Consider the following 24,974-nt stretch of genomic DNA (forward strand, 5'->3'; position numbering starts at 1 on the left):
AAATTTAAGAACCATCCTGTAGAGGAAGCACAATGGATGCATGCTAGAGACTTAAATGCTTTCCCCACTCTGCTAGCTCCACATTGAGCTAATAGCAATTGAGGTCAATTGCTATCCCACCCCGGGGGTATGATGCCAGGAGGCATATTTCACGGTGGATTCCATACCACGGTGGATTTCGTGAGGTTTTACAGTGGATTCCGTAAACTTTGATGACCGAGGCTTATACACAAAGTGGATTCTTTGTGCGAGAAGTTGATGGGGATGCCTGTCCTTTTCGGGCATTTCATTAATTTAGTGTATACATGGGTGATTCCGTAGCGGGTGATTCCGCAAAATGCATATTAAATTAATAAACGTTTATGAGTTTAGAGTGCGCACTCGTAATAAATTAAGGTTAGGATTTATTTCTAACCAGTTGATTTATTTATGTAGCTGAAGACTGTTAGGTATTCACTTTTGTCAGTTTAATTGTATTATTTTACTAACGATTGTGAATGCTTCAGTTGATGTGTAGAGATAGCAGCAGTGGTGGAGGAAAATATTGGAAGATAGCGAGTATTCGATTTATGGATTATATTTTGATAGGCGTCACGCCTATATTTTGTCATGCCTATGTATTGAGGCATCGATTATTTATTATTATTTTGTATGCGCATGGGCATGCGCACGGTTATGTTATTTCTATTTGGACATTGTATTGGGCGTGCCAGACTCTTTGGGCACCGTCCATTAGCTTTATTCTTATTTTTGTGTAAAAGCAAACTCAAAAAGCTAAAAGCTTGCTATTTTGTAATTTGGGCTATTATTTGAGCATGAATATGAAATATACATAAAATACATGCTTTGTGGAGCGCTCACACAATGCATGGGGGGAGATTGCACCCAATTGGTCTATTGCTCTTGTCGTTCATGCTTTTTACCTTGTAATTTGTGCAAAAAGTAGAGTTCCATTGTTCTTGGGGACCTTCTGACATTCACTACGTGAGCATATAACATCCGATCTGCGCACCACTTTCCTTGCTCTCTCTCTTTCTTTCTTTCTCTCTCTCTCTCTCTCTCTCCATTTTTTCTCTAGCTTATATGTTTATGTGTGCATGAGCATGTGTGCATGCATACATGTGTATGTGTGTATGTATGTTATGTGCACGCTTTATAGTATATGTACATTTATAAGTGTTTTAAAAATATGCAAATATGCATGCATATGCTCAACTATTAAAATATTATCTCATTTCCCTACAAGAAAATTCATCTCTCTTTTTATAGTGTATGCATTTGTGGGTCTTTTTAAAGTATGTACACATTGCAGATAGGTGTTCAACCATTAAAATATATCATATCACCTCATCTCATATGTTGAATGAGAGCAATGAGAGAGAGAGAGAGAGAGAGATTCACTTACTACTTTTAAATACTTACTTTTTTTTTTAAATATCACCCTTTAAAAAAAAACCCTTCTTTACTTCTAGAATACAAAAATTGTCCACATTGTATTTCCTTGAATACCAAAAGTCTTCTTCTTGTGCCACATAAGCTTTGGAACCTTTTGGTTGGATAGATATTCCTAAAGTAAAGCTCTAAATAATAAATAGAAAATGAATAAAATGGATGTAGATATAGATATAGAAGATACGTGTAGTATCCAGATACTAAAGATGATTTTAAAAAGAAAAGGAAAAATATTTTGGTAGCTACCACCCACAAAACAACGAAGAAAGCTTTTGGAACGTGGCTCGCGATCGCAAAACGTGGGAGAGAAGCGGGGGCCGTTTTCCGTGTTTCTTGCGGATGGCGAACATTCGACGTGGTGACCAGCACGCCCAAGTCGCCTCCTCCTCTCGAGTCTCAACGGTCCTTTTATCCTCCTCTCACGCTAGTCTGGTATGTCACGCCGATCATGTGTTTTCATGTTTAATATTCTGAGAGAGAGAGAAAGGGAGAGAGAGGGAGAGAGTCCACTTGTAGTTCTGTGATGGTTTCTGTAGTCTCCCCGCTTTCGTCAGCATCTGCTAGGTTGCAGGGTGGCATGTTTTGTTAGCCATGTATATGGCACGGTCTGAATTGAACAAGAGAGAGAGAGAGAGAGAGAGAGAGAGAGAGAGAGAGAGAGAGAGAGAGATTGATTTGCATCGAGACAAGTTTAATCCGATGGCTAGGTTGGGGTTGAAGCCAGTCCGTGATGGGTTTATCGCTCATCTTTATTTTTTTCAGCGTATTCGTCGGTACTTTAGGGTGCCTCGTGGATATAGTGACATTTGGTCATCCATATAGGTAGTCTTCAGAGGTTCTCTCCTTTGCATGCGCTTTAGCGGTTGGATCTATGGTGTGATTAGATGTTTGTGCTTCCTGATGATTTTGAGAAAAGATCAGCTAATCAGATATATCATCAAATGGTGGAAGCTAAGAGATGGGTCACCCAGAAAGTTAATAAGTCATCTTAGGGATAGCAAAAAGAAGTGGCCTTTATCTAGCTTTGGAAGTCTAAGGTTTTGTATAAAGGTAAAGTGTTCATGTGGAGGCTGCTCATTGGGGGTCTTTCAACGGGAGAAGTGCTCAATGCCCGAAAGATTTTTGTAGGTCGTTGTGTTTTTTGTACTATATATGATGAGACATTGCTTCACCTCTTTGTCTCTTGCCCTGTTGCACGACAGATCTGGAATTTCGTTTCCCGAGTGTTGTCCTCGGTAACTTAGCACCGCATACTCGTTTATGGATTATGGGAAATATGTCCTCTATGCCCTTTTTGCATTCAAATTGTTCCTGCCTATTCCATTTCCTTAGATGGACAGCCCTGTGGCATATATGGCGTACTTGCAATGCCTTTATTTTTGATTCAGCATTGAGCATCCATGGGCATGTGGCCGTGTGTGTGGATTAGTGTTATGGCAAATCTCTTCTATGATGTCAGGTTCTTCTGGATATTGCTGCTCCTTGGTTGGCGATTGTTCACTCTACTCTAGGTGTTCCTATTGTGTGATTTATTAGTATTGTTTATATAATAGGTTGTTCTAAGAGTCAGCATATCTCACGTAAATATTTCTGGTGAGAGAGAGTTTAGGTCTGTTAGCTCTATGCTAACCTGATGGTCTGTTGTAAATATTTACTTAGAGAGAATGAAATGAAATGATATATTAATGTCTACAAAATACGAAAATGACCTATGAGATCCTGAGTTATAATCATGTGTATGATGGTACAACTCTTTGGGCAAAATATGTAACACAAAGCAAAATAAGAAAGGAAACTAACTATGTCTATGTGTAAAACATAGAGATTTATCTAGTAATAATGAACTCCACATGGTACAATCTCATGTGGCTATTGGCGGCCTACCGAGCAATAATCCCCTGTATCCGCCTATGAAGGTAAGGTGTCGTCGGTGTCTCTGTTGAGGCCTAGGATGTCCGGATCAGCTAAGCTGAACGGCCCGATCAATTAGTACTCCTTGTTTGTGTGTGGATTGTGGTGGTGAGAGAGTCTCTTGTGTGGATTGGGGTTGTAACTATACTGAAGTCTCCAGAGTCTCTTTTGCAAAGAAGTCTGTGAGCTACCTTTGTAAAGGGCCTTAGTGTTCTGGAGTAGCTATACTCCTGAGATGCATGCCATGAAGCCATCGTATCTCAAGGAGAAAAATGCCAAGGCATTGTTGAACAGTAAAATCCATGACTCTGGATAGTGGTCCAAATTTGTCTCTAAAGAGATAGTGGAAACGGCCACGGATCTTATTATACATTAGGCACAAGAGGTAGATATAATGCTCCTCTATCTCTGGCTCTAACTGACATATCTGGCATATGCGCTCCTCTAGAGGGATGAATCTATATTTGCCAGTCTCAATCTCTAGCTGATGTGAGGAGGTGTGCAACTCCCATGGGAAAGGTGGGTGTCTATGTATCTTTGGGCGAACAATAAATCCATCATTTGTAGTATGAAGGAAATGCTCGCGGTAGAAAGCCATCTTTGTCCCTAGCTCCTACCTTGGCATTAACCATGTTCGCTTAATATCCAATTGGGTAAGATCCATTCTGATGATCTTGCGAATCTCTAACCTACTCAAATCAAGAGATGGTACATTAAGGGAGTATTGGAAGGGTGATAACTTGTCCATGCTAAAGCCATGTAGCTCAAACTAGGCCGATATCTGTGCATACCAACATGAAGTATCACCCTCTCTGGCAAGTTGCTTGGAGGACTCAAGAGCCAACCGTGCATATTTGTGTTTGAGTAAGTTCCATAGGCTATGCATGTATGTGATTGATCGGGTGAGGGCCTCTACCACAATCGTGTTAGAGTGCAGCGGTGCGGAAGCATAGGACTGAGAGAGAGAGAACGCAGAGAGAGAAGAGAGAAAGAGACAGTGGAATCTGCTGTATAAAGTGTGCTGAATACAAAGATATGCAGATATCTACACGGGCGCAGTGCACTGGACTGTGTGTCTCCACCTCGACGATGCAACTTGCTATTCACCTCGAAGTCCGCTGCAGTCTGCACTGTCTCCTGTCTGAAATCTGCGAATAGAGACGGAATTTGCGCATGTCACCGGTCTGTAATCTGCGGGCAGAGAAGTGTGGGAGATTGCTGGGACGGAATTTGCGCGTGTCACCGGTCTGTAATCTGCGAGCAGAGAAGTGTGGGAGACTGCTGGGGATGTCGGCTATTTATAGCCAAAATCTGGACAAAACAGGGCGCCAGAAATACCCTATCGGCTGCATTAAATGCAGCCGTCTGCCTGCACAGGTCGGACTGTCACGTGGCAGTCCGACTGTGCAGTCCGACTGCACACTGTCCGACTGGTCCTGCCTGACCTGCCTGCCTGCGTGGCTGTGATCTCTAACACCCCCTCTTAGAGCCTGGGCAGGGCAGAAGCCTAAGGGATCTGGAATGTCTCCGAAGTAGAGCCTGGGGAAGTGTCTTCGTAAACAAATCCGCAAGATTGTCCTCCGTCTTGCAGTACTCCACAGTGATGGTCTCATCCAGAAGCTTCTCTCTGATGAAGTGGTACTGGATCTCTATGTGCTTCGTCCGGGCATGAAAAACAGGGTTCCATGCCAAGGCAATGCAACTCTCATTGTCACATTGCAGCAAAGTAGGACGAGTCTGGGGGCACCCAAGCTCCTCCAATAATCTCCGAAGCCACACAGTCTCACATGTGGTGGAAGACGCGGCCCGATACTCCGCCTCAGTAGACGAAAGGGCTACCGTGGGCTGCTTCTTGCTACTCCATGAAATAACACCTGCACCCAAAGTAAAACAGTAACCTGTAGTAGATCGCCTGTGGTCCACATCACCGGCCCAATCCGAGTCGCTCCAACCTGCAAGTACGAGATCTGAATCATCTGTCCCTGCGGGGTAATGAATCCCTAAATCAGACGTTCCCCTCAAATACCAAAGTATCCTCTGAGCAGCTTGCCAATGCACCGACTTAGGTTCACTCATGAACCCTGCCAAGAGCCCAACAGCAAAACATAGATCAACCCTAGTGTTGAGAAGCCAAATCAAGGACCCAATCAACTGACGATAGCGGGAAGCATCCGCCAAAGGAGAAGCTGAATGGGAAGTGGCCGTCCAGTTCGGATCCATAGGAGTAGAAAGGGCCCGATAATCTTCCATCTCAAAAGACACCAAGAGCTCCTGTATATATCTCTGTTGAGAGATGAAGATCCCCCTTTGAGATTGATAAATCTCATGGCCCAAAAAGAAATGGAGTAGACCCAAGTCCGTCATCTCGAACGTCCGATGTAAAGCTGACTTCGTCTCTTGGACCTGCTGTGCATCATCACCTGTGACAATCAAATCATCAACATATAATACAAAAAGCACACAACCATCCTCGGAAGTGTGAACATAAAACTGCGGATTGGCCTTGGAACGCCGATATCCCAACTGAGACTGGAGGAACGAATCAATCTTCTCGTTCCATGCACGAGGAGCCTACTTGAGGCCATACAAGGCCTTCTTCAACCTGTAGACTTTCCCATCTGAGGATCCAAAACCAGGAGGCTGCTCAACATAGATCTCCTCCTTCAAATCACCATTGAGGAAGGCCGACTTCACATCCAATTGGTAAACAGGCCATCTCCTATGGCCAGCCAAAGCAAGAACAGCTCTAATGGTCGCCATACGAGCTGTGGGGGCAAAAGTGTCATGACAGTCAATCCTTGGGCGCTGTGCAAAACCTTTAGCAACAAGGTGAGCCTTGTGCTTATCCAAAGAACCGTCGCTAAGGTAGTTGGTCTTGAAGACCCACTTGACGCCAATCACCTTCTTATTCGGGGGGTGGGGCACGAGTGACCAAGTGCCATTCCTCTCAATAGTCTCCAACTCGGCTTCCATAGCTTTCTTCCATGGTGCGGACTGTAAAGCCTCCTTCACGGAGGTGGGCTCTCGATCCTGCAGAACACGGGTCATCAAACAATAGTTAGAGCATACAAGCTCCGTAGAATATGCCTGGTGCCTACGTGACCGCCGCGGACCATCCTGCGGTCCCTACTCCTCAGGAACCCCCTCGATCCCTGAATCACGGAGTGTGTCATGGGCCCAGCGAGGAGGATGCCGAACCTCCCCTCGTCTCTCTCCATCAGCAGAAGACTTTGGAATATCCACCGGTGGTAACGCCTCAGGGGTGACCGGTGGAACAGTAGACTCTGTGTCAGAAACAGAATCATAACCAAAAGGCACGGGCTCCAGTGGAACTGTAGAAGGAGTCAACTCTCCCCTGGATCTCCAAGAACGGGATGCTCCTCACCCGTTAAGATAGCCGGAACCTCCACAAACCGCACATCGCGGCTAGTGTACACATCCTGCTTGACGGGATCATACAGTCTATAGCCTTGGGACTGGGAGCTGTAGCCAACAAATACCTGTCTTCGGGAAGCTGCTTCAAATTTATCACGGTGAGCCTTGGGAATGTGAACATAGGCATCACACCCAAAGACCCTGAAGTAAGAAACATCTGGCTTCGTCCCAAAATAAGCCTCAAACGGGGTCATCCCTTCCACGGCCGAAGTAGGAGATCGATTAAGGATGTGGACTGCAGTAGCCACAGCCTCGGTCCACAGAACCTGAGGGGTTTTTCGGTGCTCCATCATGGTGCATGCCATCTCGATCACACTGCGGTTCTTCCTTTCAAGAATGCCATTTTCTTGAGGAGTGTTGGTATTGGCAAACTCCTGGTGAATTCCTTTATGTGCACAAAACCGAGCTAACTCATTAGAAACAAATTCACCGCCCTTGTCGGATCGCAAGGTCTTCAACTTCCGGCCCGATCGGTTCTCCTCAAAGAGAAGCCAATCCTTGAAGTGTGAGAAAGCTTTTGACTTTAATGCCAAAAAATAGGCCCATGTCATCCTGCTGTAGTCATCTACGATCACATGAAGTAGAGCTCCCACGCAAGGACTCATTCCTCATAGGGCCACATAGATCCGTAGATACCAGCTCCATCGGTGAAGTAGACCGCCGCGAAGCTGTGTGGGGAATGGCATCCCTATGCTGCTTCCCTCGTATGCAGGAGACACATGGCTGCTGGCTCACCACTATATCTAGCAACCCTCGAACAAGCTGTCCACGTGACGCCCTCCGAAGATAATCATAGTTCAAGTGACCAAACCGAGCATGCCATAACTCTGATTGTGACTGAGAGGTAAGAAGAAGAGTAGAGAGGGCGGTGGTAGACTTCAATTTATAAATGCCGTTCTCCTCATATACAGATGATAGAACCTTCCTCGATCCACGATCAAGGACTCGCACTGTAGAACTGTCAAACTTCACCAAAAGGCCAAGGGAGCAAATCTTATGAACGGACAAGAGATGGTACCCTAAGCCTAGTACATGCAAAACCTCTGAGGTATGGATACCACCTCGTCCATCTGGAATAAGCTGCATCTTACCCCGACCTGCAATAGATACTGAAGAGCTGTCTCCAATGAGAATCTGGCCACGCGAGGGTCGCAACTGGGCAACACCATCTGATGAAGGAGTCATGTGCTGGGAGGCACCACTATCAACGATCCACTCTCAAGCCTGGGGAGCCGTCATCACAGCATCAGAAGCATTCGGTGAAGCGTCCTCAATGACAGCTAGATGAAGAAATGCAGCTGATGAGGGTGCTGTTAGAGAGGATCACAGCCAGGCAGGTGCAGTCCAGTCGGACTGTTGCAGTCGGACCTGCAGCAGTCCGACTGCCTGCAGCCATTTTATTCCAGGCTGCGCCCTATTTTGGCGCCCCGTTCTAGGTGATTTTTCGCCTATTTATTGCTGACGTTTTCAGCAGTCTGGCTACTATTCTCTGTCGCAGATTACAGACCGGTGCCATGCAGATTTCTGTCTCTGTTCACAGATTTCAGACAGCAGACAGTGCAGACTGCAGCAGACTTCGAGGTGGACAGCAGGTCGCATCGTCGAGGTGGAGACACGCAGTCCAGCGCACTGCGCCCGTGTATATCTTTGTATTCAGCATTCTTTATACAGCAGATCTTCATTGTACACTGTCTCTTTCTCTCCCTTTTCTCTCTGCGTTCTCTCTCTCTCAGTCCTACGCTTCCGCACCGCTGCACTCTGACATGGTATCAGAGCAGTGTTTGAGGGCTGACTGAGCGCAGAATCAACCTGAAAAGGAGTTTCCATCGCGACACAAATTTGCGTTTTTTGCGTTTAAGGGCAGATAGGAGGGCTGCGCCTTGGAACAAGGCTGAAACGAGTGTGGGCGCACAGGAAAGGAGTACAGGTGGTGGATTTGCTGCTGTTTACTGCTGTTTTACGCGGAGAAAGTTTGAGTTTTCAACCTAAAAGTGCAGGTTTTGCTTTTTCATCGCCTCCGGCGGGTGAAGAAGCTTCGGGACGCGGAAGAGCCTTAGCAGGCTGAGTTTACCCAGTCAGAGGGGGCTGCTTTTGCGTTTGAGAAGGCATTGCAGGTGAAGATGTCTACAGAGATGGACTTGGAGTTCCAGGCGATTATGGACCGGAAGGTGCCTGTCCTACCGGCTCTTACTACAGATCAGAAGCTCGACGGCGACAACTACCGCATTTGGCGCGTTATGATGTTGGCCATTCTGGAGTCCTATGATTTGGCGGAGTTGGTACAGGAAGATATTGACCGGCCTTCGGTAAGAGATGAGTCCAAACTCTCTTCCGATGCTCGTGCGGAGTTGGCCAGGGCCCAGTCTCATTGGGACAAATTGAATGCCAGGATTCGATCCTTTCTCTTTCTATCATGCACTACAGCCGTGATCGCTCACATCGAGCACTTGACGGTGGCTCGTGAGATATGGCTGGAGCTTGATCAAATGTACAATCGGATGACCCTGATGAAGAGGGTTTCTTTGGAGGTACAGATGCGGACCTTGTCCGTCAATAAGTCTTCTTCGCTAAGGGAACACATTAACAAGCTAAGGCAGCTACAGATGCAGGTTCAGAATGCGGGGAAGCCAATTTCCTCCGAAGACATGGCGATTACACTCTTGTCCCAGTTGCTGCCACGATTCGGTACATTTTACTCTGCCCTTATTGCTTCGGGGCGAGAGTCGACTCTTTGGTGGGAAGAGTTGGTTCCTATGGTCTTGGACCAAGAGGAACAGCTAAAGGGACAGAATGCTTCCAAGACGGAGGCGTTGACAGGTCAAGCCTCTCAGAAGAAGGGGAGAAGGGGAAAGACCAAAAGAAGAAGAAGGGGGATAACAAGTCCAAGAAGGACAAGGAGAAGGACAAGGACAAAGACTCCACATGCCATATTTGTGGAAAGACTGGCCATTGGAAGAAGGATTGCCCTGACAAAGACTCGAAGGACACCAAGAAGAAGGAAATCAAGGATTTTGGAGCGGTGGCTGCACCCTCATCAGCTGCATTTCTACACTTAGTTGTCATTGAGGACGCTTCACCGAATGCTTCTGATGCTGCGATGGCTGCTCCCCAATCTCGAGAGTGGATTATTGATAGTGGTGCCTCACGGCACATGACTCCTTCATCAGATGGTGTTGCCCAGCTGCGACCGTCGCGTGGGCAGGTTCTCATTGGAGACAGCTCTTCAATTTCTATTGCAGGTCGGGGTAAGATGCAGCTTATTCCGGATGGACGAGGTGGTACCCATACCTCAGAGGTTTTGCATGTACCAGGATTGGGGTACCATCTCCTTTCAGTTCATAAGATTTGCTCCCTTGGTCTTTTAGTGGAATTTGACAGTTCTACAGTGCGAGTCCTTGATCGTGAATCGAGGAAGCTTCTATCATCTGGATATGAGGAGAACGGCATTTACAAACTGAAGTTTTCCACTGCCCTCTCTACTCTTCTTCTTACCTCACAGTCACAGTCTGAATTATGGCATGCTCGGTTTGGTCACCTGAACTATGACTATCTTCGGAAGGCGTCACGTGGACAGCTTGTTCGAGGGTTGCCGGATATAGTGGTGAGCCAGCAGCCATGTGTCTCCTGCATACGGGGGAAGCAGCATCGGGATGCCATTCCCCACACAGCTTCGCGGCGGTCTACTTCACCGATGGAGCTAGTATCTACGGATCTATGTGGCCCTATGAGGAATGAGTCCCTGCGTGGGAGCTCGTACTTCATGCTGATCGTGGATGACTACAGCAGGATGACATGGGCCTACTTTTTGGCACTAAAGTCAGAAGCTTTCTCGCACTTCAAGGATTGGCTTCTCTTTGAGGAGAACCGATCAGGCCGGAAGTTGAAGACCTTGCGATCCGACAAGGGAGGTGAATTTGTGTCTAATGAATTTGCTCGGTTTTGTGCAGATAGAGGAATTCACCAGGAGTTTGCCAATACCAATACTCCTCAAGAAAATGGTATTCTAGAACGGAAGAACCGCAGTGTGATCGAGATGGCGCGCACCATGATGGAGCACCGACAGACCCCTCAGGTTCTGTGGGCCGAGGCTGTGGCTACTGCAGTCCACATCCTTAATCGATCCCCTACTTCGGCCGTGGAAGGGATGACTCCATTTGAGGCTTATTTTGGGACGAAGCCAGATGTTTCTTACTTTCGGGTCTTTGGGTGTGATGCCTATGTTCACATTCCCAAGGCTCACCGTGACAAATTTGAAGCGGCTTCCCGAAAACAGGTATTTGTTGACTACAGCTCCCAGTCCCAAGGCTACCGACTGTATGATCCCGTCAAGCGGGATGTATATACTAGCCGTGATGTGCGGTTTGTGGAGGTTCCGGCTTCTTCAACGGGTGAGGAGCATCCCGTTCTTGGAGATCCAGGGGAGAGTTTGGCTCCTTCTACAGTTCTGCTGGAGCTTGTGCCGTTTGATTATGATTCTGTTTCTGACACAGAGTCTACTGTTCCACTGGATCCTTCTGAGGAGTCACCACCGGTGGACATTCCAGAGTCTTCTACTGATGGAGAACGACGAGGGGAGGTTCGGCCTCCTCCTCGCTGGGCCCGTGACACACTCCGTGATTCAGGGATCGAGGGGGTTCCTGAGGAGTGGGGACCGCAGGATGGTCCGCGGCGGTCACGGAGGCACCAGGCGCATTCTTCGGAGCTTGTGTGCTCCAATTATTGTTTGATGTCCCGAGTTATGCAGGATCGAGAGCCCACCTCCGTGAAGGAGGCTTTACAGTCCGCCCCATGGAAGAAAGCTATGGAAGCTGAGTTGGAGGCTATTGAGAGGAATGGCACTTGGTCACTTGTGCCACGCCCCCCGAAGAAGAAGGTGATTGGAGTCAAGTGGGTCTTCAAGACCAAATATCTCAGTGATGGTACTTTGGATAAGCACAAGGCTCGCCTTGTTGCTAAGGGTTTTGCCCAGCGCCCAGGGATTGACTGTCATGATACCTTTGCCCCTACAGCTCGTATGGCAACCATTAGAGCTGTTCTTGCTTTGGCTGGCCATAGGAGATGGCCTGTTTATCAGCTGGATGTGAAGTCGGCCTTCCTGAATGGTGATTTGAAGGAGGAGATCTACGTTGAGCAGCCTCCTGGCTTTGGTTCTTCAGATGGGAAAGTCTACAGGTTGAAGAAGGCCCTGTATGGTCTCAAGCAGGCCCCGCGAGCTTGGAACGAGAAGATTGATTCGTTCCTCCAGACTCAGTTGGGATATCGGCGGTCCAAGGCCGATCCGCAGCTGTATGTTCACACTTCCGGGGAAGGTTGTGTGCTGTTTGTATTATATGTTGATGATTTGATTGTCACAGGTGATGATGCACAGCAGGTCCAGGAGACAAAGTCAGCTTTACATCGGACGTTCGAGATGACGGATTTGGGGCTACTCCATTTCTTTTTAGGACATGAGATTTATCAGTCTCAGAGGGGGATCTTTCTCTCCCAACAGAGATATGTACAGGAGCTCTTGGTGTCTTTTGAGATGGAAGATTGTCGGGCCCTCTCTACTCCTATGGATCCGAACTGGAAGGCCACTTCCCACTCAGCTTCTCCTTTGGCGGTTGCTTCCCGCTATCGACAGTTGATAGGGTCTTTGATTTGGCTTCTCAACACCAGGGTTGATCTATGTTTTGCTGTTGGGCTCTTGGCAGGGTTCATGAGTGAACCTAAGACGGTGCATTGGCAGGCTGCTCAGAGGATACTTCGGTATCTGAGGGGGACGTCTGATTTGGGGATTCATTACCCCGCAGGGACAGATGGGTCAGATCTTGTACTTGCAGGTTGGAGCGACTCGGATTGGGCCGGTGACGTGGACCACAGGCGGTCTACAACAGGTTACTGCTTTACTTTGGGTGCAGGTGTTATTTCATGGAGTAGCAAGAAGCAGCCCACGGTAGCCCTTTCGTCTACTGAGGCAGAATATCGGGCCGCATCTTCCACCACATGCGAGGTTGTGTGGCTTCGGAGATTGTTGGAGGAGCTTGGGTGCCCCCAGACTCGTCCTACATTGCTGCGATGTGACAATGAGAGTTGCATTGCCTTGGCAAGGAACCCTGTTTTTCATGCCCGGACGAAGCACATTGAGATCGAGTACCACTTCATCCGAGAAAAGCTTCTGGATGAGACCATCACTGTGGAGTATTGGAAGACGGAGGACAATCTTGCGGATTTGTTTATGAAGGCGCTTCCTCAGGCTCTACTTCGGCAACATTCCAGATCCCTCAGGCTTCTGCCCTGCCCAGGCTCTGAGAGGGGGTGTTAGAGAGGATCACAGCCAGGCAGGTGCAGTCCAGTCGGACTGCTGCAGTCGGACTGCCACGTGGCAGTCCGACTGCTTGCAGCCATTTTATTCCAGGCTGCGCCCTATTTTGGCGCCCCGTTCTAGGTGATTTTTCGCCTATTTATTGCTGACGTTTTCAGCAGTCTGGCTACTATTCTCTGTCGCAGATTACAGACTGGTGCCGTGCAGATTTCTGTCTCTGTTCACAGATTTCAGACAGCAGACAGTGCAGACTGCAGCAGACTTCGAGGTGGACAGCAGGTCGCATCGTCGAGGTGGAGACACACAGTCCAGTGCACTGCGCCCGTGTATATCTTTGTATTCAGCATTCTTTATACAGCAGATCTTCATTGTACACTGTCTCTTTCTCTCCCTTTTCTCTCTGCGTTCTCTCTCTCTCAGTCCTACGCTTCCGCACCGCTGCACTCTGACAGGTGCAGCCACCGCTCCAGAATCCTTTGTGTCCTTCTTGTTGGTGTCCTTCTTGTCTTTGTCAGGGCAATCCTTCTTCCAATGGCCAGTCTTTCCACAAATATGGCATGTGGATTCTTTGTCCTTGTCCTTCTTGGACTTGTTATCCCCCTTTTTCTTCTTTCGGTCCTTCCCCTTCTTCTGAGAGGCTTGACCTGTCAGTGCCTCCGACTTGGAAGCATTCTGTCCCTTTAACTGTTCCTCTTGGTCCAAGACCATAGGAACCAACTCTTCCCACCGAAGAGTAGACTCTCGCTCCGAAGCAATAAGGGCAGAGTAAAATGTACCGAATCGTGGCGGCAACTGGGACAAAAGTGTGATCGCCATGTCTTCGGAGGAAATCGGCTTCCCAGCATTCTGAACCTGCATCTGAAGCTGCCGTAGCTTGTTAATGTCCTCCCGCAGCGAAGAAGACTTGTTTACGGACAAGGTCCGCATCTGTACCTCCAAAGAAACCCGATTCATAAGGGTCATCCGATTGTACATCTGATCAAGCTCCAGCCATATCTCCCGAGCCACTGTCAAGTGCTCGATGTGAGCGATCACGGCTATAGAACATGATAGAAAGAGAAAGGAACGAATCCTGGCATTCAGTTTGTCCCAATGAGACTGAGCCTTGGCCAACTCCGCACGAGCATCGGAAGAGAGTTTGGACTCATCTCTCACCGAAGGCCGGTCGATCTCCTCCTGTACCAGCTCCGCCAAATCATAGGACTCAAGGATGGCCAACATCATGACGTGCCAAATGCGGTAGTTGTCGCCGTCGAGCTTTTGATCTGCAGGAAGAGCTGGTAAGACAGGCACCTTCCGGTCCATAATCGATTGGAACTCCAAGTCAATCTCTGTAGACATCTTCACCTGTAATGCCTTTACAAACGCAAAAGTAGCCCCCTCTGACTGGGAAAACTCAGCTTGCTAAGGCTCTTCCGCGTCTCGTACCTTCTTCACCCGCCGGAGGCGATGAAAAAGCAAAACCTGCACTTGTAGGCTGAAAACTCAAACTTCCTCTGCGTCAAACAGCAGTAAACAGCAGCAAATTCACCACTTGAACTTCTTTCCTGCGCGCCCACACTCGCTTCAGCCTTGTTCCAAGGCGCAGCCCTCCTGTCTGCCCTCAAACGCAAAAAACGCAATTTTGTGTCGCGATGGAAACTCCTCTTCAGGTTGATTCTGCGCTCAGTCAGCCCTCTAACACTGCTCTGATACCATGTCAGAGTGCAGCAGTGCGGAAGCGTAGGACTGAGAGAGAGAGAACGCAGAGAGAGAAGAGAGAGAAAGAGACAGTGGAAGATGAAGATCTGCTGTATAAAGTGTGTTGAATACAAAGATATGCAGATTTATACACGGGCGCAGTGCGCTGGACTGCGTGTCTCCACCTCGATGATGCAACCTACTGTTCACCTCGAAGCCCGCTGCAGTCTGCACTGTCTCCTGTCTGAAATGTGCGAATAGAGACGGAATCTGCACGTGTCACCGATCTGTAATCTGCGAGCAGAGAAGTGTGGGAGACTGCTGGGGATGTCGGCTATTTATAGCCAAAATCTGGACAAAACAGGGCGCCAGAAATACCCTGTTGGCTGCATTAAATGCAGCCGACTGCCTGCACAGGTCGGACTGCCACGTGGCAGTCGGACTGTGTGGGAGACTGCTGGGGATGTCGGCTATTTATAGCCAAAATCTGGACAAAACAGGGCGCCAGAAATACCCTTGCAGCCGACTGCCTGCACAGGTCGGACTGCTACGTGGCAGTCCGACTGCACACTGTCCGACTGGTCCTGCCTGACCTGCCTGCCTGCCTGGCTGTGATCTCTAACAAATTGGTGTAGCTACTAGCTTAGCTTTGATGATCTCCTGTGGATTTGAGGCCTTACATTTGATCATCTTGGATATCATGGACACTAGGGGTTTCTCCATTGACCTCCATCCGTCATAAGTGTGCCTTGATGTGCTACGATGGTCAAGACTGGTTCCCCATATTTGTACTCCATAGAGTAGTATGGATGTGACTAGTGTATTGAAGAATCATAGCTTGGTGCGGGATTCCTGGAATTGCACCTGTGAGCACATCCTCTCCAAACCACCTAGTGTTGTGTATTCGTGAGTCAGTCTAGTGTTTGTTGCCTCTTGTATAGAAAATGTGGGCCTTGTGAATAAGACTTTCATGTATATATAAGAGTCCACATACTCCAGCTCCTCAGGTCCATATGTGAATTTAGGTGCTGATCTCCTGACTCACTGTGGTGTAGCATTAAATACCATCACCTTGGTTTTACCAAGGTTCACTGAAAGCTCACTGTCCAAAGTACAAGACTGTAATGCATCCAAGTGCCTTTGTAGACCCTCTGGAGAGTCGAGTCAGCTATCAATACAATGCCATTTGCATACAATAGGAGAGGTATCCACGTGCTAGCTAGTGGGGCTTCTCTATCTCCTTCCTGTGAAATATAATCAGCAATCCCATCAATGCGTAGGCCAAATAATGTTGTAGAGAGGGGGCATCCCTAGTTCATCCCAATGGTGGAGTGAATAGGTGCCGAAAGGCCCTTAGGTGTCCGTCCTTTGCCCACAACCCTTTCATACAGTGCCAAAATACCCCAATTGAGCTCTTTTGGTACTCCCACAGCATGCAATTTGTGTATTAGCTTGCCTCTCGGTATTGCGTCAAAGGCTTTGCGGAAGTCCACAAAGCAACAGTAGGTTCGTCAGCCATGGGGCCTTCCCTCCTCAATGATCACATTGAGTGTGAGGATGTGATCCAATGTGGAGAAGCCTCTCCTAAAGCTAGCTTGTCCCTATGCTCTAAGACCCCACATCTCTGCCCACCTACTTAACTCATGCTCAAGGATGGAAGCATATAGCTTATACAATGTATGCCCAACCATGATAGTCCGATAGTTACTGGGTGAAGTAGGGTCCCCTGACTTGAGGATAGGCACAATAGTGTTCGTGCTCGAGCTCTTTGGTAGGCCTTCATACATGGCTTTGTCAAACATGTAAGCTAAGAATCCTCTTTCTTTCGCTGTTGCCTCTACTTCTTGTGCAATGTTTCTTACTGCCAAATCAAGTACAAATGGAGAAAAAATGAAATGAGAAGGCCTAGGATACGTGTAAAATCCCCATCAAGAGTAACGTAGTATATTATGAGCTTTGGGACAATCCCATAGACATTGCCTTTGAGTCTCCTCTAGCTCTCCATACCTGCCACATGCTATAGAAGCCTTGCCATAACTGCCATGTGCTAGTTGACAAACTTCTATGGGCTATGAGCCACAAAAAGAGAGACATTCTTGGGCTTGAAAGCTATCATCCAATCTCTTCTAAAAACGAGTCAAGAAAGGTGTTGAGATGCCATGTGTATACCAATGCTGAGTGGATCTTGGCTATGTTGTGACCTTGGTTATCTATATCATCCTCCTCCTCCTCCTCCTCAACTTGATGGTGTGGCCAAAGAAGGCTACATTGCAAGGTTTGTCTCACGAGGAATGGGTCTCTTCTTCAAATCTACTCTCCTAGGTGCCACTCTAATCTCTACAGTGGCTCCTCTGGTAAGCTCAGTGTTTTGATCCCTCAATCAAGCAAGTAGCTGGATCCAAGTCAATGTACTATGTCCCACAGTGTGTTACTGTTTTGATCCTTTGCCAAGATCAGCTTGTGTACTTTGCTAGATCCAAGTCCTCTCTGTGAACTTAGTTGTCATCCTCCACCTAAAAATGAAAACTTGGTCTCTACCAGTTGCAATCACCCCCAATAAGATGTCTCCTTTTGGAGAAGAAACCTATCCAAGCATGAGAGATGCAAATGTTTGTCCTCCATAGCTATTATCTCTACCATAGCTATGGCATCTCTATGGCACTGTAGTCTCTATCTCTAAATCTTTGGTGGTAAATCTTGGAAAGCAAACCACTCCCTCATTGAAAAGATAACCTGCATTGAGAACATTTCCCAAGAAAGATGGCTCCTCCATATAAGTATCTTCTTCCAAGGCTCCTTGCCTAGATGAAGACCCCTAATGATGAGCTTCACTAGTAAGGCTCTGTTTTGGCTATTTGGGTCAATGCTCCCCAATCTCCTACTAATTCTGGGTTGGATGATAACCACCTTTGCCTTGGTTGGGCTATGCAAGGGTTTTCACTGAGAAAATATAGAATGCATAAACATGATTAAAACACAGTAGACTTAGAGAGAAGAAATGCAAAACATAAAAGGAAGAGAAGATGTATATGATGGATGAATGAATGTTGTAAATGAATGAGTGAAGAAGATGATCTAGATGTGGATGCTTAAGGGGTGGGGATGTCCAACAACCAAAGACTCTCATGGAGGCGGGCTAAGGGAGAGTAGAGAGAGTGACACCCTTTGTGTATGGATTCTTGAGTGCAATAATGCCACCAAATCTAAGGTAGATGGTGTAGGTTGGAGCTGATGGTGATGCCATGCAGTAGCTCAAGACCGATCGGTGAAGAAAATGATCAATTCATCAATGGTGATAATGATGATGCACGGACTAATGGTGAAGTACTACAACAACGAAATGGGATCAGGAAGTAACATAATCCGTACACAAAGCAGGGAAGATCCAAAACTCTACAACTGAGGTGCCATATGGTAGTTTGCAATAGGTTGCCGATAGGTCTAGAGTGAAATGCAATAGCTAGAGGGGTTGTGATAGCTGGAGAACCTCCACATAGGCAGCAACAAGAGTCGATGATGGGCAACTAGTCAAAATATTGCGGTTGTAGCCATGTGAAGGCTGGTGACAATTGAAGGAAGGCCATGGATAGAGTTTATAGGTTGGTCTTGATAGAAGATCAGAGTAGTTGCACATTGTGATACTAGAGCATACATAGACCTACACCTAGCTACTTGCTTGATGAAGGGATGGAGACCCAGAAGAGTGGTCTTGGAGAGATCCATTCATTAATAGACCCACCAATTTAGAGAGAAGGATTCATATGAATAGGATTAGAGCAGAGCCAAGAGTGACCTAGCATTGGCATAGATGTGGCATCTAAACATCTTGCATCTCTTCGCCTTTCTTGACGAATTTTTTGGAGGAGATTAGATGATAGCTTCAAACCCAAGAAGATCTCTTTCTTCTCATGGGTGATTGTCCATAGGAGTCTGGTAGTTGTCCCATAGAGTAGGGATTGTCCCAGAGGTGTGGATGAGATCCCTTAAGATGGTCGTTCATGGTACAATTAAGACTAAGGTGGTCACCTAGGGGGTAGTAACTTGGGTCATGGCCAAAGGCCTTGCACGCGTTTATGAGGATGTTCATGGGAGCCAATCTTATCTCATCCTTGGTTAGGATTTGAGTAGGATCCCAACTCTAGATTAGTTGTAGACTCAATGGACCTAGGGACATTGTGAGAGATGGGAGTTGATTGCTACCGTCGATTCTCGATTCCTTTCTTAGGGACATTGTGAGAGATGGAAGTTGATTGCTAGTATCATTGCTCGATTGCTTTGAACTACGAGGCATAGTCATGCCATTGACTTTCGAGATATCTTCTCTGTAGAGACTCTCTGTAGGATGTAGAGACTCTTTGTAGGATTTGGACAAAGATTTTTGCACTCCCAAGGAAATGGGGAGGCTATAGGAAAACTTTGAGTGAATCAGGAGGAGAGATGCTTTTATGTCATTTAGTGCCTCACATGTCACGCATTATAGCCCACCAAATTGGTTGTTCACTCAACCATCAGTACCTTCTTTCATTTAGTGCCTCATATGTCACGCATTATAGCCCACCAAATTGGTCGCTCACTCAACCATTATATTTATGATATACTTGAGAGTCCTTTACAGGAGTTTTGTACTTCATATTTTACTTTAGGTTTTTTGCGAAGGTGTTATTAACAAAATCTTCTTTTCTTGGGGTAAAAGAAATTCTTCTCCAATTGAGAGGTGACAATCCTCAAGCAGCTGGTTGCCATGACTGAGATGCACCTTTTGAAGAAGGAATTTATTGAGTGTTGGGCCTTAAAGATCAATACTTCCTATTGATGTATTCCTAGAACTCTATATCCCTCATGCTCTCGAGGAACGATGAAGAAGAAAAGGATGTGTTTTCCTCCTCCTAAGGTCAAGGTAATTGAGACATCATGAGTTGTTTCGTGTGATTGGTGCAAACCTAGCTCTCATGATAGCTTTAAAAATACAAATGAAGAAGAAAGAGATGAATTAATAATGCTGAACAAAAACCCAATGAATAAAAAGAGTATGCAAGGTATAAATGAATGCTTAAGGAGCGGAGGGCTCTCCAACAGCCACTTTCTCATGGGAGCAGGCTTATCATGTGAGGATATGTTAGGGTTTGTAGAGAAAACACAGAGTGTATGAACATGGCTAACACAAACGAACTTAGAAAAAACACAAATGAGGAAATAAAGGATGAATTAATAACGCTGAATGAAAAATCAATGAATAAAGAGACTAAGCAAGGTATAAATGGGATGCTCAAGGAGTGGAGGGCTCTCCAACAGCCACTCTCTCATGGGAGCAGGCTGAGGGAGAGGGTGGAAGAGTGTCATCCTTTGAAATGGATCCCAAGTCCCGCTGTACGAGAGAGGATGAAGAGTATTGCAGCTTAATGCAGCAGCAATGGTGCCTGAAAGGCTATGTTTTTGTGTATTGCAGAGAAACACAAGCCATTTGAGACCCTCTAGTGGAAGGTAGTAGTCATGGAGGCATAAATACAGATGTGGAAGGCTTTGGTGGCAGCTCTTGGAGAAACATATATGATGGAGTCTTAGGGTGACAGTTTTGAGGTGCAAATGCAGCAGTGGTGGCCTTGGATGATAGCAACAATGCCTAGGATGGGGGTGACAACTATAGATGATGGGTGGCAGCCTTGATGAAGTCACAAGGAGCAGCACTAGTCCTCGGCACTCTATGACATTAGATGATGGCCATGGACTAGTAGGGAGAGCATTGATGAAGGCTTGTCATTAGGGATGACAATGGTGGTGATGAGTGATAGTAGTTGGTGAAGAAAAGTTAATGTAGAAAGGGATGAAAGTGGCAATGACAACAATTCCCTTTAATAGAATGTTTTGAGCCAATTTTCCTACCAAAGCTTTAGAAAATTGTATCTAATGAAATAGTTCTTGTTGGGACTGTTTTGAGAGTCGGAAGAAGGCCAAAAAAAGTGATAAATTCATGACAATGTCTAGGTCACTTGAGTAATAGAGATAAGTGAGCATAATGCTCGCAATGGATCTTGGGCATGCCAGTGGTCACTATTCAAGATTCCTTCCTTACCTCAATATCTTCTTCATTGACACTCTTGGGGGGTGGTCTAGCAGTATGGGTCTTGTTATATAAGCTTAAGCCACGTCTTAGCTCAAAGGGGTAGAAAAACAAAAACAAACTAAGATCCAGAAGTTCTCCATTGCCTTTGTGATTATGGTATGTTGTAGGGTAGTCCTTTATGACACCCTTGTAAAGAAATATTCGAGCACTAAGGATAAACACAAGTGCATGACAAAACACAAAGTATAATGGAAGAACATAGAGGAGATGAATAACTTAGAGACTATGAATATGGAAGAATGAATAATGAATAGATACAATGCTCAATGCTATAAACACACTATATAGAGTGAATAAACCTTAAACTCTTGTGTCTTTGGACCATTGTCGAGACACTATGTGTCTAAAGTGTGAAAACAAATAGGTTCTTCAATATTATAGGATTTCAGTGTGTGCCTATGGAATGAGTTATTTGGTGATTTGTGTGACTTGTCAAGAGTAACTCAATGTATGACATAGTGTAAAGTACTAGTTTATATGCCAGATGTATAAGTGACCGAAATTAAGTATCAAAGACCATTATCGGTGTGCTAGGACTTATTTTGAGTGGTACAAGTCTTCCAAGCTGAAAATATAAAAAAATAACGTGTTTACAAAAAAGCAGCATTTATGGCTATTTTGAGAGGATTTTTGCAAATTTCCTCACGTTATCTTGTTGATCAGGTCTATTAGCTTTGATTTGAGTATCTTGATAATGCTATTTTAAGTTCATATGCCAAAGTTATGGTCGAAATAGTTGTAGCTAGGCACATAAGAAAACAAATTCAGGAAAAGCACGAAAGCAAACAACAAGAGTTTGGAAGGCGAAAAGCATGAAAAGCAACAAATAGGTCAGGGCAAATAAACAAGTGATTTATTGCTGTGGTTAATAGAATTGAAGTAAAAGATAAGTGATTCTCTCTCTTTACGGATGCCTTTAGCCTAGAAAGGCCTGCCTGTAAGAAGTTATTTTTGAGATAGATCTGAAGATATCTTTATCTATTGCTCAGGGTTTGCACTGAGGACACATAGTGTACGACCACGATAGAAACACAAAGAGACAGACACAGACACAGAGGGCAAAACTCAAACCCTAAACACAAAACTCAAAAGCTCAAAATCTAAATGCAAAACTCAAAACTCAAACACAAATAGAAAAAGGGAGAGAGAGAACACAACTGTGAAGTGAATGAATGCTATAAATGAATGTAAGAGTGTACAGTGTGCTCAAGGGTAGAGCAATGTCGGAGTGTGACGTCCACCGGAGACGGATCCCAAGTTTGTGACCACTAGTCGGAGTGTAGGAGTGCTGAATAGTGAATAGCAGTAGGCTGGTTACCAAAATGTAGTAGTCTGGAGGCTGAAAACTGGTAAACGCAGCAGTGTACCATAGATCAGAGGCTGGAAACTGTGCACAGTTTGCTGTAAACAGTAGGCTGAAACAGGGTTTGATGTGGTTGGCGATGATTGGATGATCAGATCGCAGCAAATGATGATGTCGCCAGCAGTTGATGTTAGCATGGATGAAGGCACCAGCAGCACGAGCAAACACAGATGGAGTGGCAGCAGTCTCCAGGGCTGGACAGCCACGTGGAGGAGGTTGATGATTGAAATTTACACATGGAGTGAGAAACCTACACAGATGGAATGAGACTGAATGGGAGCAGCTTGTCTATTTATAGATGTGGAAGGGCATCCAAAAAATTAGGGTTTCTATTGAACTCTCTTGAACTGCTCCCCATTTTGGTGTTTCCACTGAACTCTCTCGAACCGCTCCCTGTTTTAGGGTTTTACTCTAAAAGAGCATTTTTTAGTGTGTTTTGGGGCTGTTTAAGAGGCTAATTAGCAAGTATTGCATGTTTTAGCTCAATACCCCCTCTTAGGCCCAAAACTGAGCCAAAAGGATAGACCAACCACTATTACGTTTATTGACCCCAAGGCGTCCCATCCCAAAGTAGCCAGGGCATCGGACAAAGGGTGCATGTTGGTTGCCTAGTGGCCTACTAAGACTACAAAGGCGATGGTTATCCTACCAAGGGAATTCAAGTAGTCACGCTAGAGAGGATAGGGCATCGGACGAAGGGTGCACGTCAGCTGCTCAATGGCCTACCGAGCCCTACAAAGGCGGATGGAACCACATGGAACTTTTTTTTTTGTTTTAATAAGTGAGGTAAATTTTATGGGATGGGACCGATTGAGTAATAGTGACCCAGAAGACATGAGTAGGTAGGGCATATCCAACATATCACAAAACAATACAAGTTAACCCATCCACTCAGGGTGTTGATGATGACGAGGAAAAATAGGTGATGAGATATCCATGTGATGAAGGAGGATGGTGGTGTGGTGACAAGTGTCGCCGGTGGAAACAGCCTAGGATCCGCTCAAGTGGTGCTTTGCGCAAAATATACTACATGTTGAGGAATGCTCATGCAGCAGGTGCCACTTGGACAGTGTCCCTTGTGGAGAAATTGTTCACTTGCCTAAGTGCCCTAGTACAAAGATGATGAAATTATGCAATGCGAAGAGTAAGGTACAAGAGGGGGAAGAAGGCGATGTCGAAGACAAAGTGCTGAAGCCTGTAGAATACCAAGGAGGGTAGGAATCCCCCTCTCAACTTGGATGTAGATGCCGAAGAAGGAAGAGGAGCTTGATGTCGGTCTTTGTATGGTGCTGAGAACCATAAGGAATGAAAGAAGAGGAAGTGGATGAAGCACCCCGCTAGAAGAGCAAGGTAGAAGTCACCGCTATAATAGCATCGAGAGAGATGTTGCACGATCCGCCTTGAGAGGGGAAACTGCCATGCTGGAAGAAGAGCAAGCATTCCTAGGATGATGAAACCATGAAAGGAACGGTGCGCATCTCCACGTTTCTAGCCCAGGTAGGACCAAAGCAATCTGCAAGTTAGTCCTACACTGAAAGACAAAACCCTACAAAAGAGATGAGAATCTGCAAACACAGAGGCTAGTGGTGAGATACTCCAAAGCAAAACATAACAAAAAGGAAATCAAACTCAAACTAAATGCAATGAATTCGTATGCAGGTGAGTAAATGCAGTGGAAGACAAAAGAATGAAAAAACTAAGGACACTGAATCCTATGGGCCCGACTGTAAGAGTGCGAAAAATGAATGCTAGACTGACCTAGGGTATCCAAAAGGACCTAGAGACATGCTAGTCTAAGAAGGTGGCCACCATTGCATACATCTAGTAGTAGGGCGCCGCCAAGGGAACGCGTGACGAGGTGGGGAGGAAGGTGAGATAGATGCATGAAGTACAACAGGATTAGAACTTATAGACCAATTGGCCAATCCCTCAGGGGTAGTGAAAGAGATGGGCTACTGATATTGTACTCGAGCCATATGTCTAGCAGCAACAACGGGTGTTGAAGGAGCAGATAAAGCAGGAGCGGAAGGTGTAGCCCCACGGACTATGCAGTGGTCTGCTGAGACCTTGGGCCTTGGAGCGACACTTCTCACACTCCCTCTCTCAAGCACACATAAGTAAGCAAGAATAGAAGAGAAGAAGACGAGTCCACTTTGCCACACACCAATGAATGAGCTCCTCATTCACTTTTTGACTTTATATACAAAACCCTAAATCCCTTTTGGGTGGTCATCCCGTTATTCCCTTTTTTACATGGCCAAGTCCTCTTTCCCATTGTCCTCCTATCTTCCTAACTTGCTTCCTACTGTCCATCTACTTTTACAATTTGTACAGTAGGGATCCTAGTGCTCTTTTACAAAAAGTTTTAGGGGCATCTTTTATTTAAAAATACACTTTTGCCTTTGCCTTAGCTTTTGAGGCTGCCCTTGCACTTTCGGCCGTTTCCCTTCTTGCTTCTTTCGTTGTGACCGATTTTCTTTTGTGCCACCTCTTTTGGCTCCTGGCTTGTGCTTTTCCATTTTTTTTACTTTTTCTTGTGCTAAGGTTAACAATCAGCCAGACGACAGGTGGCAGGCCTCCATTGTCATCAGGCGTCAGCCTTGCAATCTGCATTCGGCCTTCTCTCCCCTAGGCGGTAGCTGGCAACCGCCTCTATCTTCTATCTGCCTAGTAATTAGCGTTTGTTGTTTTTTTGGTCTTTTGTACTT

At 46.1% G+C, this 24,974-nt stretch overlaps 1 protein-coding gene across 3 annotated transcripts in view; it reads left to right on the forward strand.

Annotated features, from left to right (window-relative positions):
• The first annotated feature begins 1,727 nt into the window (after positions 1-1,727).
• Positions 1,728-24,974, forward strand: part of LOC148034443 (uncharacterized) — a 355,106-nt gene continuing 331,859 nt past the window's right edge. For all 3 annotated transcript variants that reach the window (XM_087679378.1, XM_087679379.1, XM_087679380.1), the window contains exon 1: positions 1,728-1,884. The gene's annotated coding sequence lies outside the window, so the exon portion shown is untranslated. The remainder of the gene's footprint in view (positions 1,885-24,974) is intronic.

The sequence above is a fragment of the Lygodium microphyllum genome, chromosome 6 (assembly GCF_053477565.2).
Source record: "Lygodium microphyllum isolate KBCC chromosome 6, Lygodium_microphyllum_v1.1.10, whole genome shotgun sequence".
NCBI classification, from domain to species: Eukaryota; Viridiplantae; Streptophyta; class Polypodiopsida; order Schizaeales; family Lygodiaceae; genus Lygodium; species Lygodium microphyllum.